Source organism: Oncorhynchus clarkii, chromosome 23 (assembly GCF_045791955.1).
Source record: "Oncorhynchus clarkii lewisi isolate Uvic-CL-2024 chromosome 23, UVic_Ocla_1.0, whole genome shotgun sequence".
In the NCBI taxonomy this organism is placed as follows: Eukaryota; Metazoa; Chordata; class Actinopteri; order Salmoniformes; family Salmonidae; genus Oncorhynchus; species Oncorhynchus clarkii.
Window position 1 is genome coordinate 14,800,891 of NC_092169.1, and position 12,974 is coordinate 14,813,864.

Consider the following 12,974-nt stretch of genomic DNA (forward strand, 5'->3'; position numbering starts at 1 on the left):
ACACTTAGATTGCACACAAGTGGACTTTAATTAACAGATTATGTGACTTCTGAAGGTAATTGGTTGCACCAGATCTTGTTTAGGGGCTTCATAGCAAAGGGGGTGAATACATATTCACGCACCACTTTAATGTTTTTAAAATTTTTCTGAAACAAGTATTTTTTTCCATTTCACTTACACAAAATAGTCCAAATTGGTTATGTCCATAACATGAAATCTAAATATAAATCATTTTAAATTACAGGTTGTAATAGGAAAAATGCCAAGGATGTGAATACTTTTGCAAGGCACTGTAATTAGTAGGAAAACCACTTGTCATCATTTTGATGTGTCCACATTGACTTTAGATGCAGTATAACATTAGCTAGTTAGCTAAGATTGAGGAGAGGACACTAGATTTTAGCAAGCTAACATTAGCATTCCTAGCTATTTTTGACTAACTTTGCTAGCTAATGACAACATTGTCTAAAGTAAATTTGACTACTTAGCAATGTCATTGTATCTCCAGGCACTATCGTGTAATTTAGAATAAACTGTCGTTAGCCTTTGTCCAGAATGACTGGGTTCATCACGACTTCAGGGCACAATTATTGCGCAGCCGGTAGAGGGCGGCTTGAGAATGTTCAAAACAATGGCATGACGTGACAGAGTGACGGAGACCACAGTTCCTTAGCTAAGTAAGCAGTTTAGAGGTGGAAGGGGTATTGCACTGCAAAAAGTGAAATCTAAGCAAGCCTAAATATCTTATATTAAGGGATAATTCACTTATCACCCACAGTGTCTCCTGACCCCTCCTGTCTCAGCCTCCAGTATTTATTTTGCAGTAGTTTGTGTTAGGGGGCTAGGGTCAGTCTGCTACAGTGGGGCAAAAAAGTATTTAGTCAGCCACCAATTGTACAAGTTCTCCCACTTAAAAAGATGAGGCATTTAATTTTCATCATAGGTACATTTCAACTATGACAGACAAAATGAGAAGAAAAAAAATCCAGAAAATCACATTGTAGGATTTTTAATGAATTTATTTGCAAATAATGGTGGAAAATAGTATTTGGTCACCGACAAACAAGCAAGATTTCTGGCTCTCTCAGACCTGTTACTTCTTCTTTAAGAGGCTCCTCTGTCCTCCACTCGTTACCTGCATTAATGGCACCTGTTTGAACTTATCAGTATAAAAGACACCTGTCCACAACCTCAAACAGTCACACTCCAAACTCCACTATGGCCAAGACCAAAGAGCTATCAAAGGACACCAGAAACAAAATTGTAGACCTGCACCAGGCTGGGAAGACTGAATCTGCAATAGGTAAGCAGCTTGGTTTGAAGAAATCAACTGTGGGAGCAATTATTAGGAAATGGAAGACATACAAGACCACTGATAATCTCCCTCGATCTGGGGCTCCACGCAAGATCTCACCCCATGGGGTCAAAATGATCACAAGAACGTTGAGCAAAAATCCCAGAACCACACGGGGGGGGGGGGGGGGACCTAGTGAATGACCTGCAGAGATCTGGGACCAAAGTAACAAAGCCTACCATCAGTAACACACTACACCGCCAGGGACTCAAATCCTGCAGTGCCAGATGTGTCCCCTGCTTAAGCCAGTACATGTCCAGGCCCGTCTGAAGTTTTTCTAGAGAGCATTTGGATGATCCAGAAGAAGATTGGGAGAATGTCATATGGTCAGATGAAACCAAAATATAACTTTTTGGTAAAAACTCAACTCGTCGTGTTTGGAGGACAAAGAATGCTGAGTTGCATCCAAAGAACACCATACCTACTGTGAAGCATGGGGGTGGAAACATCATGCTTTGGGGCTGTTTTTCTGCAAAGAGACCAGGACGACTGATCCGTGTAAAGGAAAGAATGAATGGGGCCATGTATCGTGAGATTTTGAGTGAAAACCTCCTTCCATCAGGAAGGGCATTGAAGATGAAACGTGGCTGGGTCTTTCAGCATGACAATGATCCAAAATACACCGCCCGGGCAACGAAGGAGTGGCTTCGTAAGAAGCATTTCAAGGTCCTGGAGTGGCCTAGCCAGTCTCCAGATCTCAACCCCATAGAAAATCTTTGGAGGGAGCTGAAAGTCTGTGTTGCCCAGCAACAGCCCCAAAACATCACTGCTCTAGAGGAGATCTGCATGGAGAAATGGGCCAAAATACCAGCCAGTGTGTGAAAACCTTGTGAAGACTTACAGAAAACGTTTGATCTCTGTCATTGCCAACAAAGGGTATATAACAAAGTATTGAGATAAACTTTTGTTATTGACCAAATACTTATTTTCCACCATAATTTGCAAATAAATTCATAAAAAATCCTAGAATGTGATTTTCTGGATTTTTTCTCATTTTGTCTGTCATAGTTGAAGTGTAACTATGATGAAAATTACAGGCCTCTCTCATCTTTTTAAGTGGGAGAACTTGCACAATTGGTGGCTGACTAAATACTTTTTAGCCCCACTGTATATCTGGATTTCTTCTTCTGTCTTATCCGGTGTCCTGTGAATTTAAGTATGCTCTCTCTAATTCTCTCTTTCTCTCTCTCGGAGGACCTGAGCCCTAGGACCATGCCTCAGGACTACCTTGCATGATGACTCCTTGCTGTCTCCAGTCCACCTGGCTGTGCTGCTGCTCCAGTTTCAACTGTTCTGCCTGCGGCTATGGAACCCTGCCTGACCTGTTCACCGAATGTGCCATCTGTCCCAGACCTGCTGTTTTCAACTTTCTAGAGACAGCAGGAGTGGTAGAGATACTCTTAATGATCAGCTATGAAAAGCCAACTGACATTTACTCCTGAGGTGCTGACTTGCTGCACCGTCGACAACTACTGTGATTATTATTTTTTGACCATGCTGGTAATTTATGAACATTTGAACATCTTGGCCATGTTCTGTTATAATCTCCACCCGGCACAGCCAGAAGAGGACTGGCCACCCCTCATAGCCTGCTTCCTCTCTAGGTTTTGGCCTTTTTAGGGAGTTTTTCCTAGCCACCGTGCTTCTACAGCTGCATTGCTAGCTGTTAGGGGTTTTAGGCTGGGTTTCTGTACAGCACTCTGAGATATCAGCTGATGTAAGAAGGGCTATATAAATACATTTGATGACTTAAAAAAAAATGTCTAGCTTTTTTTGTACCAAGCTAAATTATCATTGGTAGATCATTTTGTTAAATTTAACCTAAAAACGGCTTAATACGAGTAGTTTCTTATTTCAAGATATTTTAAGATATTTTAAACGGCTATTATGATAAATTACATTTTGCAGTGTATTAGTTTGGATGCTTCATAAACCACACTTTATTTGGCAAGGCAGATACCGCCCTTGCTAAGATTCTGCTCATTCCTATTTGGGATGCATGCTTTAATGCAGGCCCTCCAGCATGTCCTCTCATCATCTCCCATTGGGTACAGTGAGATGCTAAATAAATGTTGTGCTGTAGAACAAGACTGTACACAGAGCTCAAGCTCAGCCTGTGGGAAACAAATGCCAGTGTCCTGCAAAACACGTCAGTATGAATTCTGTCCACACCAGTAGTGGTATTGCAAAAAGCACCCTGCCAAGCTATCCAGCGGAGGATGGTTTTTCAAATGGACCTCATCAACAAATCACTCTGTCTGTTTAAATCACAGTTCAATATTTTTGTTGAATAGATAGCCAGCAATGATGTGTGGAGAGTGGAGTAGAGAACTTTTGAAAAAGGAGAGATGAAGTATTACAAAAATCTTGTGTGCCCGAGTGATTATAGGCCTGTGTGTGAGCTTGCAAGTAAGTGTGCATGTGTGAGTGCACAGGGAAGACTGTAATACATGGCACTTATGGTATTATAGCCCATTCATTTGTCATGGAACCAGACTTCTTTATAGCGACTGTCTCGCCCTCTGTTCGTGGGAGATGGGTTTTTCTCTGGGATTTCATCAGGTCAGGAGTTTAGCCCCATATCTGAACCACATTAGTCGAGAAATAAGTGCTCCCCCTCTCGCCTTGTGTGTGTGGCCCTCCATACCTCCCTCCCATTGTCAGCATGCTTTACTGCCACTGCCAGCAATCTCTCAAACACTCTCCTCCCCCAGAGCTGCAGAGAAACCAGGGGGATAAGAAAAGGAGGGGGAAGAAAACCCAGGTGTTAAGATCAAGACCACTTACCAAGTCAGACATATGGGGCTCTATTTTAACAAACCCAACGCAATGATAAATCTTAGTGCTGACGGTAGGCTTCAGGTCCGGGGGGTGTCAGAAGTATTTTAGCTATTTTCACTGTGGGAATTATGCTCGCAATAGATTATTGCGCAAAAAGGCTGGGTTTTGAGGAATAAGTCTCAGCCTCCAGTATTTATGCTGCAGTAGTTTGTGTCGGAGGGCTAGGGTCAGTCTGTTATCTGGAGTATTTCTCCTGTCTTTTCCAGTGTCCCGTGTGAATTTCAGTATGCTCGCTCTAATTGTCTCTCTTTCTTTCTCTCTCTCGGAGGACCTGAGCCCTAGGACCATGCCTGGCCTGATGGCTCCTTGCTGTCCCCAGTCCACCTGGCCGTGCTGCTGCTCCAGTTTCAACTGTTCTGCCTGCGGCTATGGAAACCTGACCTGCTCACCGGACGTGCTACCTGTCCCAGATCTGCTGTTTTCAACTCTCTAGAGACAGCAGGAGCAGTAGAGATACTCTGAATGATCGGCTATGAAAAGCCAACTGACATTTACTCCTGACCTGTTGCACCCTCGACAACCACTGTGATTATTATTATTTGACCCTGCTGGTCATCTATGAACATTTGGCCATATTCTGTTATAATCTCCACCCGGCACAGCCAGAAGAGGACTGGCCACCCCTCATAGCCTGGTTCCTCTCTAGGTTTTGGCCTTTCTAGGGAGTTTTTCCCTAGCCACCGTGCTTCTACACCTGCATTGCTTGCTGTTTGGAGTTTTAGGCTGGGTTTCTGTTCAGCACTTTGACATCAGCTAATGTAATTAGGGCTTTATAAATACATTTGATTGAAGTAAATTGTAGGTGTGACGAGGGCTTGCCCACTCACACGTTTGTTGGCTTATTGCTGCATGCCGTTGTCTCAAGTTTTGTATCTTTGGCTGGGGGCACGAAATATACTCTTCCTAGTCCATTGTAGATTGATACAGCTTACTAAGCATATAGGCTACAGCAATAGCAACTGTCAACACTGCAAACACAGGATGCTATCCTGTGTTTGCAGTGTTGACAGTATTCATTGTTGTAATTGGCTTCAACAAGCCTTTACACATTGCAGTTCTCAAATATAAAATACAAAGCTCACTTGATCAATAAGTAAGATATAGCCTAGGGCTACTGTTATTGCATTATAGGACTGAATAATTTTTATATATTTGGTGGAGTGCATCTTTGGTAACCGGAAAAGAGGCGCTCTTTGGAAATGGGGATGGATACACACAGAATGGAGTAGCATGTGCACTGCAGGTAGGCCTATGTAATTCGTGAATAATGCAAAAGCATGATGGCAAAACCCTCACAAGTAGACAGCAGGGGTTTAAACTGTAGAACCGAGTTCCTACGTGTGGAATACAAAAATGTATTTTATCAAACAAAACTAAGCTACATTTTATCTCTGAGACCCTCAGGATGACAAATCAGAGCAATATTACTGAATGTAAGAACATTATTTACCTTCAGAGGTGAATGTATCAAATCAGTTGTGATAAAAGTATTTTGTTGTGCACTCTCCTCAAACAATAGCATGGTATTTCTTCATTGTAGTAGCTACTGTAAACTGGACACTGCAGTTAGATTAACAATCATTTAATCTACCCATATAAGACATGTCTTTATCCTGGGAAAGTTGGCTGTTGTTTACAATAGCGCACGTTAGCAACAACCGTCCTGGTTTAGGGACACCGATCCCGTAGAGGGATTTTCCAAGCTGTTTAAAGGCACAGTCAACTTAGTGTATGTAAACTTCTGACCCACTGGAATTGTGATACAGTGAATTATAAGTGAAATAATCTCTCTAAACAATTGTTTGAAAATGACTTGAGTCATGCACAAAGTAGATGTCCTAACCGACCTGCCAAAACTATAGTTTGTTAACAAGACATTTGTGGAGTGGTTGAAAAACAAGTTAATGACTCCAACATAAGTGTATGCAAACTTCCGCCTTCACCTGTAGCTTACTTGGAGTTGTTTTTTTACAGACATAGCAAATAATAACAGGAGCTGGTTAAACAACCTGCTCTCATAGATTGGATGTAAAATATTAAACGCAAAACCTTTGATAGTCTTGACTACTTGTCAAATGCATTTGGCAGGACAAAAAAAAACTGCCTTCATTGAGAGGGGAGGCTATTTCTTGGTTTCTAATTCTAAATTTTAAGTTTATGGTCACAACAACCACATCTCAGTTATAGCATGTGCATATGGGCACTGTGCATCATGGCTGGATAGGCTGCACTTGACATCCATGACATAACCAACTGTCAGCTAAGACCAGGTTTTGGTTGGTCTTAAATATCCCCTACAGCACTGCCAGGGGTTGGTACTTTGGTGCACGTTTTTTAAGGACACACCTCAGATATGGTCACCCTTCCCATCTTAGCGCAAGTGAGCTCATTTAAGACAGGTAAATTACAAATCCCGTCACTTGGGTATGAAAAGAGAAGAATGACGGCTTTTACAGCTCAAAATTACAAACGAGTGTGCTTTTGACAATTGTGCTGCCTTAACGCCAGCTGAAAATAGAGCCTGTGAAGTACAAATGGACAGTAAATTCAGTCTGAGGAAGTGGAGACTTGGTGAAATTGTCAAGAAAAGACCTGGGACCTCATTTATCAATCATATGTAGACACAAATCTGTACGTAAACCATGTGTGGGATCATTTCCATGAAAAAAAGAGATTTATCAATATGAACGTTTGCTTGAGAATGTGCATAAATTGAGGTGGAATAAGGGAACTGCTTGTCAAGCATAGAATAGGTAAAAATATATGTTGACAATGTGTGAAATTGTGAGGGTAATATTTAAATCATTGTGAATTCACGCAAGCTATGTAAGGATTTGACCATGTCAGTGCATTTGTTACAATAATAATCCATATAAAGTACAGTAATTTGTTAAATTAGAGGCACAAGTGAAAGTGACACCATTGTTGAAATACAGAGAGTACAATTTTTAGAGACAGACGGGACATTTTTGCAGAAAGTACAGATCAGATATCGCTTCCCAAAACCAATCGTATAGGATCTTTGCGGGGATTTAAAAAGGCAAGCACATGCCATTCTGGTGCACATCCAAGTGCTATCCACCCTCTGGTTTTTGGAAACAGGCACTTTTCAACAGGAGTTTGCTGATTGGCATGTCACAGCCCTCGATGAGCCAATGTTTTCAGATGCAATCATCAGCAAAACAGTAACAAATACAATTTCCATACACCACCGCACAACAGGTTGAAGTCAATCGTTTTGTTGCCATGATACCGTCAATGGGTTCCCAAATATGAACAGAGCAATAGACGGCAACCATTCCAAAACAATTTAAACAAGGCAAACAGAAAAGGTTTCCACTCTTAATGTGCAGGTGATAGGTTATGTGCAAAATATGCTGCTGAATATGATGCTGAATGTGGTGGCCTAGTGGAGTTAATGCCTTTAGTTAACCTTGAAGATATGGAGTTCATGCCCAAACTAAACACTTCGAAATGTGAAGTTTAGAACTTCAAAATGTAATGTTTGTGAGACATGGATGAATGTCTCATTCTGACATGAGACTGTGCGAGCTTGTTGCCCTGTAAACTTGACCAATGGTCACCAACCTTTAAGTCAAGATCACTTTGAGTCAAAATGCAAGCCGAGATCTACTGCTCAGATTTGTTTGTAAACATGACTTTAATAAAAACGTAAGCCTTTACAACAACCTATTTATTAAAAACAGTTCTGTAGAAGTTTGTAGTAGGCTATATGCCAAAAACATTATCTCTGCATATTGGCTATGATTGAATTGGCTGCCAATGTTGTTCTTCTCAGACCATTTTGAAATTATATTTAAAAACTGTATGTATATAATCACACTTGTAATAGATAATTTGTTGAATTACTTTTGAGGCACAGCTGAGTAAACATAATAATTAGCGCTTTTATTTATTTTACTGGACTTACGGCCTGCATCTGATGGTCAGTTTCAAGGGAGAATGCTTCAGTTCAGCTGGCAGCTAGCCGAAGTCAGCTAGGAGCACCAAGCAAGTGTGCTTGCATACCCCCTTAAAGGACATTCGCTTGAAAAACAAGAAAAAATATATACATACACTTCCTCAAAAGAGTCTGAATTAATCTAAGATAGCTCAAGATATGTCGTTCATTTTGACGTTTTTGACGAGGAGTACTTAGATGTAAAATGGCGCGACTAAGATGTTTGGTGCAGTATTTCTCAATGTAAACATGTGCATGAAAACTAATCGTCTCATTGAATGACAAAGACTTCATTAAAGAATCCCTACTGTTGACCAATCACTGACAAAGGGGTGTAGACCTCTGCTACAGACTTCAGCAAAAATATAATGTGCCTTAAAAAAAAATCTATAAAAACTTCAAAATTTCAGCATAATATATGCACAAACTCTTCCGAACTGTTTCGACTAGGAAGTATGTGGACGCTTTTAAGACTGCCTCTCACACAACTCACCATCCCTCTGCTCTTCCTCCCTTCACTGAGAAAAGGGGACACTGTCTTCCAGCTGATGGCAAAACTCAAGTGGCACTCCATTATTTCTGCCTCATGCACCAATGCATGTTGTTAAGCCGGTGTCCAAATAAAGTGAAATGTTACTCCATATTTAAAAAAAAAGAGACAAGCCACTAATAACACAAGCTTATTGAAATACTTTCCTATACTCATTCATTGCAGCTGCGTTGCAGTGCTGGTTGTAGTGTATTTTATGGCTTATAAAAGATGTTGAACAACGTGTTGACAGTGCTGCATAACAACTTAATTAAACATGAACTTACTCGTAAAAACCACAGTGCTTTGCTGTATTAGTTGAGTAACTCTCTAGTTGTAACGACTGTCTGTTGAAGAAGGTGTGGACCAAAGTGCAGCGTGGTACGTGTTCCTACTTTTATTTCAACTGAACACTAAATAACAAAAATCACAAAGAGAATGAACGAAAACCGAAACAGTCCTGTCAGGTGGAGAAACACAAAACAGAAAATAACTACCCACAAAAACCCTGTGGGAAAATGCTACCTAATATGGTTCCCAATCAGAGACAACGATAGACAGCTGTCCCTGATTGAGAACCATACCCAAAACCATACCCATAGCCAAAAGAAAGTAATACAAAAACATAGAAAAATGAACATAGAATGCCCACCCAAATCACACCCTGACCAAACCAAAATAGAGACATAAAAAGCTCTAAGGTCAGGGCGTGACACTAGTCATGGTTAACATTTTTTTTTAAACTTTGCTGTGCAATGAAGAATTATTTTTACAGTCTATGGCTCGTGGAAACTGTGGTGATCTGAGCTATCTGTTTGGCCAGCAGTAGGCCTATAGGTGCACTTGATTTGCTCTCTGGGCCTGCCGGGTAGCTGAAGTTCTACCTTCAGACACATGAAATGTTTCAAAATGGGGACACTTTGCCTTCCCGACACTAGGGCACCTACCGCCAACAGCACGAACGGAATAAAGAAAATAGGAACGCAAGGCTTTATCGTTAGAGTTTTTACAAACATGTTTGGTGACCAACTAGGAATGTCGTGGAGATAGACCAGTTTATAGTAATCAATGAATTATTTAAGCACTCAAAATATTGCCCAAGCACATTCTGTAGGAAGGGTTCATGTGAATTAAAAATAATTTGACATGATTTATATGAATCGGGTCATGAACATATGGACTTTGAAATGAACAAGGGAGAGGTTAAATGTAGGCTAAGTCTGGCATAAGCTTTTCCCCACATTTTACAATAACCCTGTTGCAGCGATCCTAGGCAGTCTCCGTATAAGCTATTCCCTCCATCGCAATACTGCTGCCCAGTTGAAAAGCTTGTGTTCTCCATGCAGCACCACAGCACAATGGGCATTCAGAAAAGCACCACTCAGCCTCAGAAGATGCCCTTCTGGAGTCATGCAGCCATAGTCATTATACCCCAATGTAGGCCTATTTGCCTACTAGCCAAATAAAGTGCAGAGCATGCATGTTGCGTGCAACTCATCATTCCAATATATTTGAACATTTAATTAATCCTTCATTAAGTCAGTCATGTCATCAATTATGTAATATGTCTGAGTTGCTCTAGGAACTAAATCAAAGTGAATAGAACAGTCTTGTTAATTTGTTTATTGAAACCCATGTGTGTATTCAAAATGATCTAAATTCTCCAAAGTTCTTTAGCCTATCACTTTAATAATTCAATGTTTAATTTAGGCCTATCCAAATAAAAAATAGGCCTTCAACTTGTTAGGCTATCATTTTGGGTGCTGGTGTCTTGCGGTAATATTTTAGAACTCTATTTTTGAGTTTTATAACGGTTTCTATTATAGGCCCCTTAAAAAGAGGCCCTAGCTCACAGGCCTCTATATATATATAGCCTCTAAATAAATGTTAAACAAAATATTTGAAGAAGCACATGCGGTGGCTGATAGGGAAAAACAGATCTGGCAATAAGACTAGCCTATAGATAGTCTTGACTCTTTGGGAGCCATTGGCTATTTTGCTCAGGACAGATTATAGCCAAGACTTAATCAATATTTAGTTTTGTCTCATTTATTGATATAGATATAGCCTCTGCGTTGTGGGGTTGTGCAACGCAAATGGCTATAACAAGTCTACATACAGACTGGCATTCTCAAATACAACAATTAAAATACCTAATTTAAGACCTACAGTCCATGCTCCCTAATACTGGAAAAAGTGTGATTTCATTACGTTACATGATCACCACAGTAGCCATACGCGGCTATATTTAGATAGTGGAATAGGCCTGGCCTAAATCATATTTACTTTCTAATTTGAAGCTCAGGCAGTTATTCTAGACAAGGCTCTTCTGTGTCTTTATAATTTACTGAAGGACCAAGCATATACTTCGCCATCTACTGGAATAGGGTCGTTATCGAATGCCGTTCTAAAACAAGCTCTGGACTTGTATTTTGGAAATGAAACCGGAAGCTGCAAAGCAACTAACGTCTGGGCTAGAGTTGCTTGATTGACTAGCTACGTTCAGTTCATGTCCTTTGCAGATGCCACAGTACTGACAAAAGTTTGTACATACAAAAAAGATCTGTAACAGAGTAAAGGGAGATGTAAAGTAACATGTAAATGTTCATTCATAGTCGTAACATAGGGTTTGTACATTTACAGATCTAATTTAAAGGTTACGTTTCAGGTTTCACGCAAGGCTTTTTTTACAATCCTAACCATTTCTGTGTGAATTTTCTTACAATCCTAATGATACGTACGTTCAACCTTTTGGCAGCTATCTCGCTCCATGGGAGGGGTTTGACTTTTCATCAACAACAACTGACTCGAGCGCGTTGGAAACAAATCAGCGACTTTGTCCCCACAGTTAAGGGTCGCTGCTTTCCCAATCAAAAGCCATTTATCAACACTGAGGTTGGCCCTAAACTAAAGGATAGGGATATCGCACAAAGGGCTACAACCCTGAGGCTATGGCTGAAGACAGGAACAAGTACAAGACCCGCTATGACCTCCACAGAGTCATCAAACGAGCAAAAGGACAATATCAAAATCAAATGTATTTATATAGCCCTTCGTACATCAGCTGATATCTCAAAGTGCTGTACAGAAACCCAGCCTAAAACCCCAAACAGCAAGCAATGCAGGTGTAGAAGCACGGTGGCTAGGAAAAACTCCCTAGAAAGGCCAAAACCTAGGAAGAAACCTAGAGAGGAACCAGGCTATGTGGGGTGGCCAGTCCTCTTCTGGCTGTGCCGGGTGGAGATTATCACAGAACATGGCCAAGATGTTCAAATGTTCAGAAATGACCAGCATGGTCAAATAATAATAATCACAGTGGTTGTCGAGGGTGCAGCAAGTCAGCACCTCAGGAGTAAATGTCAGTTGGCTTTTCATAGCCGATCATTAAGAGTATCTCTACCACTCCTGCTGTCTCTAGAGAGTTGAAAACAGCAGTTCTGGGACAGGTAGCAAGTCCGGTGAACAGGTCAGGATTCCATAGCGGCAGGCAGAACAGTTGCATCTGGAGCAGCAGCACGGCCAGGTGGACTGGGAACAGCAAGGAGTCATCATGCCAGGTAGTCCTGAGGCATGGTCCTAGGGCTCAGGTCCTCCGAGAGAGAGAAAGAAAGAGATAATTAGAGCATACTGAAATTCACACAGGACACCGGATAAGACAGGAGAAGTACTCCAGAAATAACAAATTGACCCTAGCCCCCCAACACAAACTACTACAGCATAAATACTGGAGGCTGAGACAGGAGGGGTCAGGAGACACTGTGGTCCCATCCGATGATACCCTCGGACAGGGCCAAACAGGAAGGATATAACCCCACCCACTTTGCCAAAGCACAGCCCCCACACCACTAGAGGGATATCTTCAACCACCAACTTACCATCCTGAGACAAGGCCGGGTATAGCCCACAAAGATCTCCGCCACGGCACAACCCAGACAGGGAGAGCATGAAAGAGCACCAGTAGGCCAGTGACTCAGACCCTGTAATAGGATTAGAGGCAGAGAATCCCAGTGGAGAGGGGGGAACCGGCCAGGCAGAGACAGCAAGGGCGGTTCTTTGCTCCAGAGCCTTTCCGTTCACCTTCACACTCCTGGGCCAGACTACACTCAATCATATGACCCACTGAAGAGATGAGTCTTCAGTAAAGACTTAAAGGTTGAGACCGAGTCTGCGTCTCTCACATGGGTAGGCAGACCATTCCATAAAAATGGAGCTCTATAGGAGAAAGCCCTGCCTCCAGCTGTTTGCTTAGAAATTCTAGGGACATATAGGATGCCTGCGTCTTGTAACCA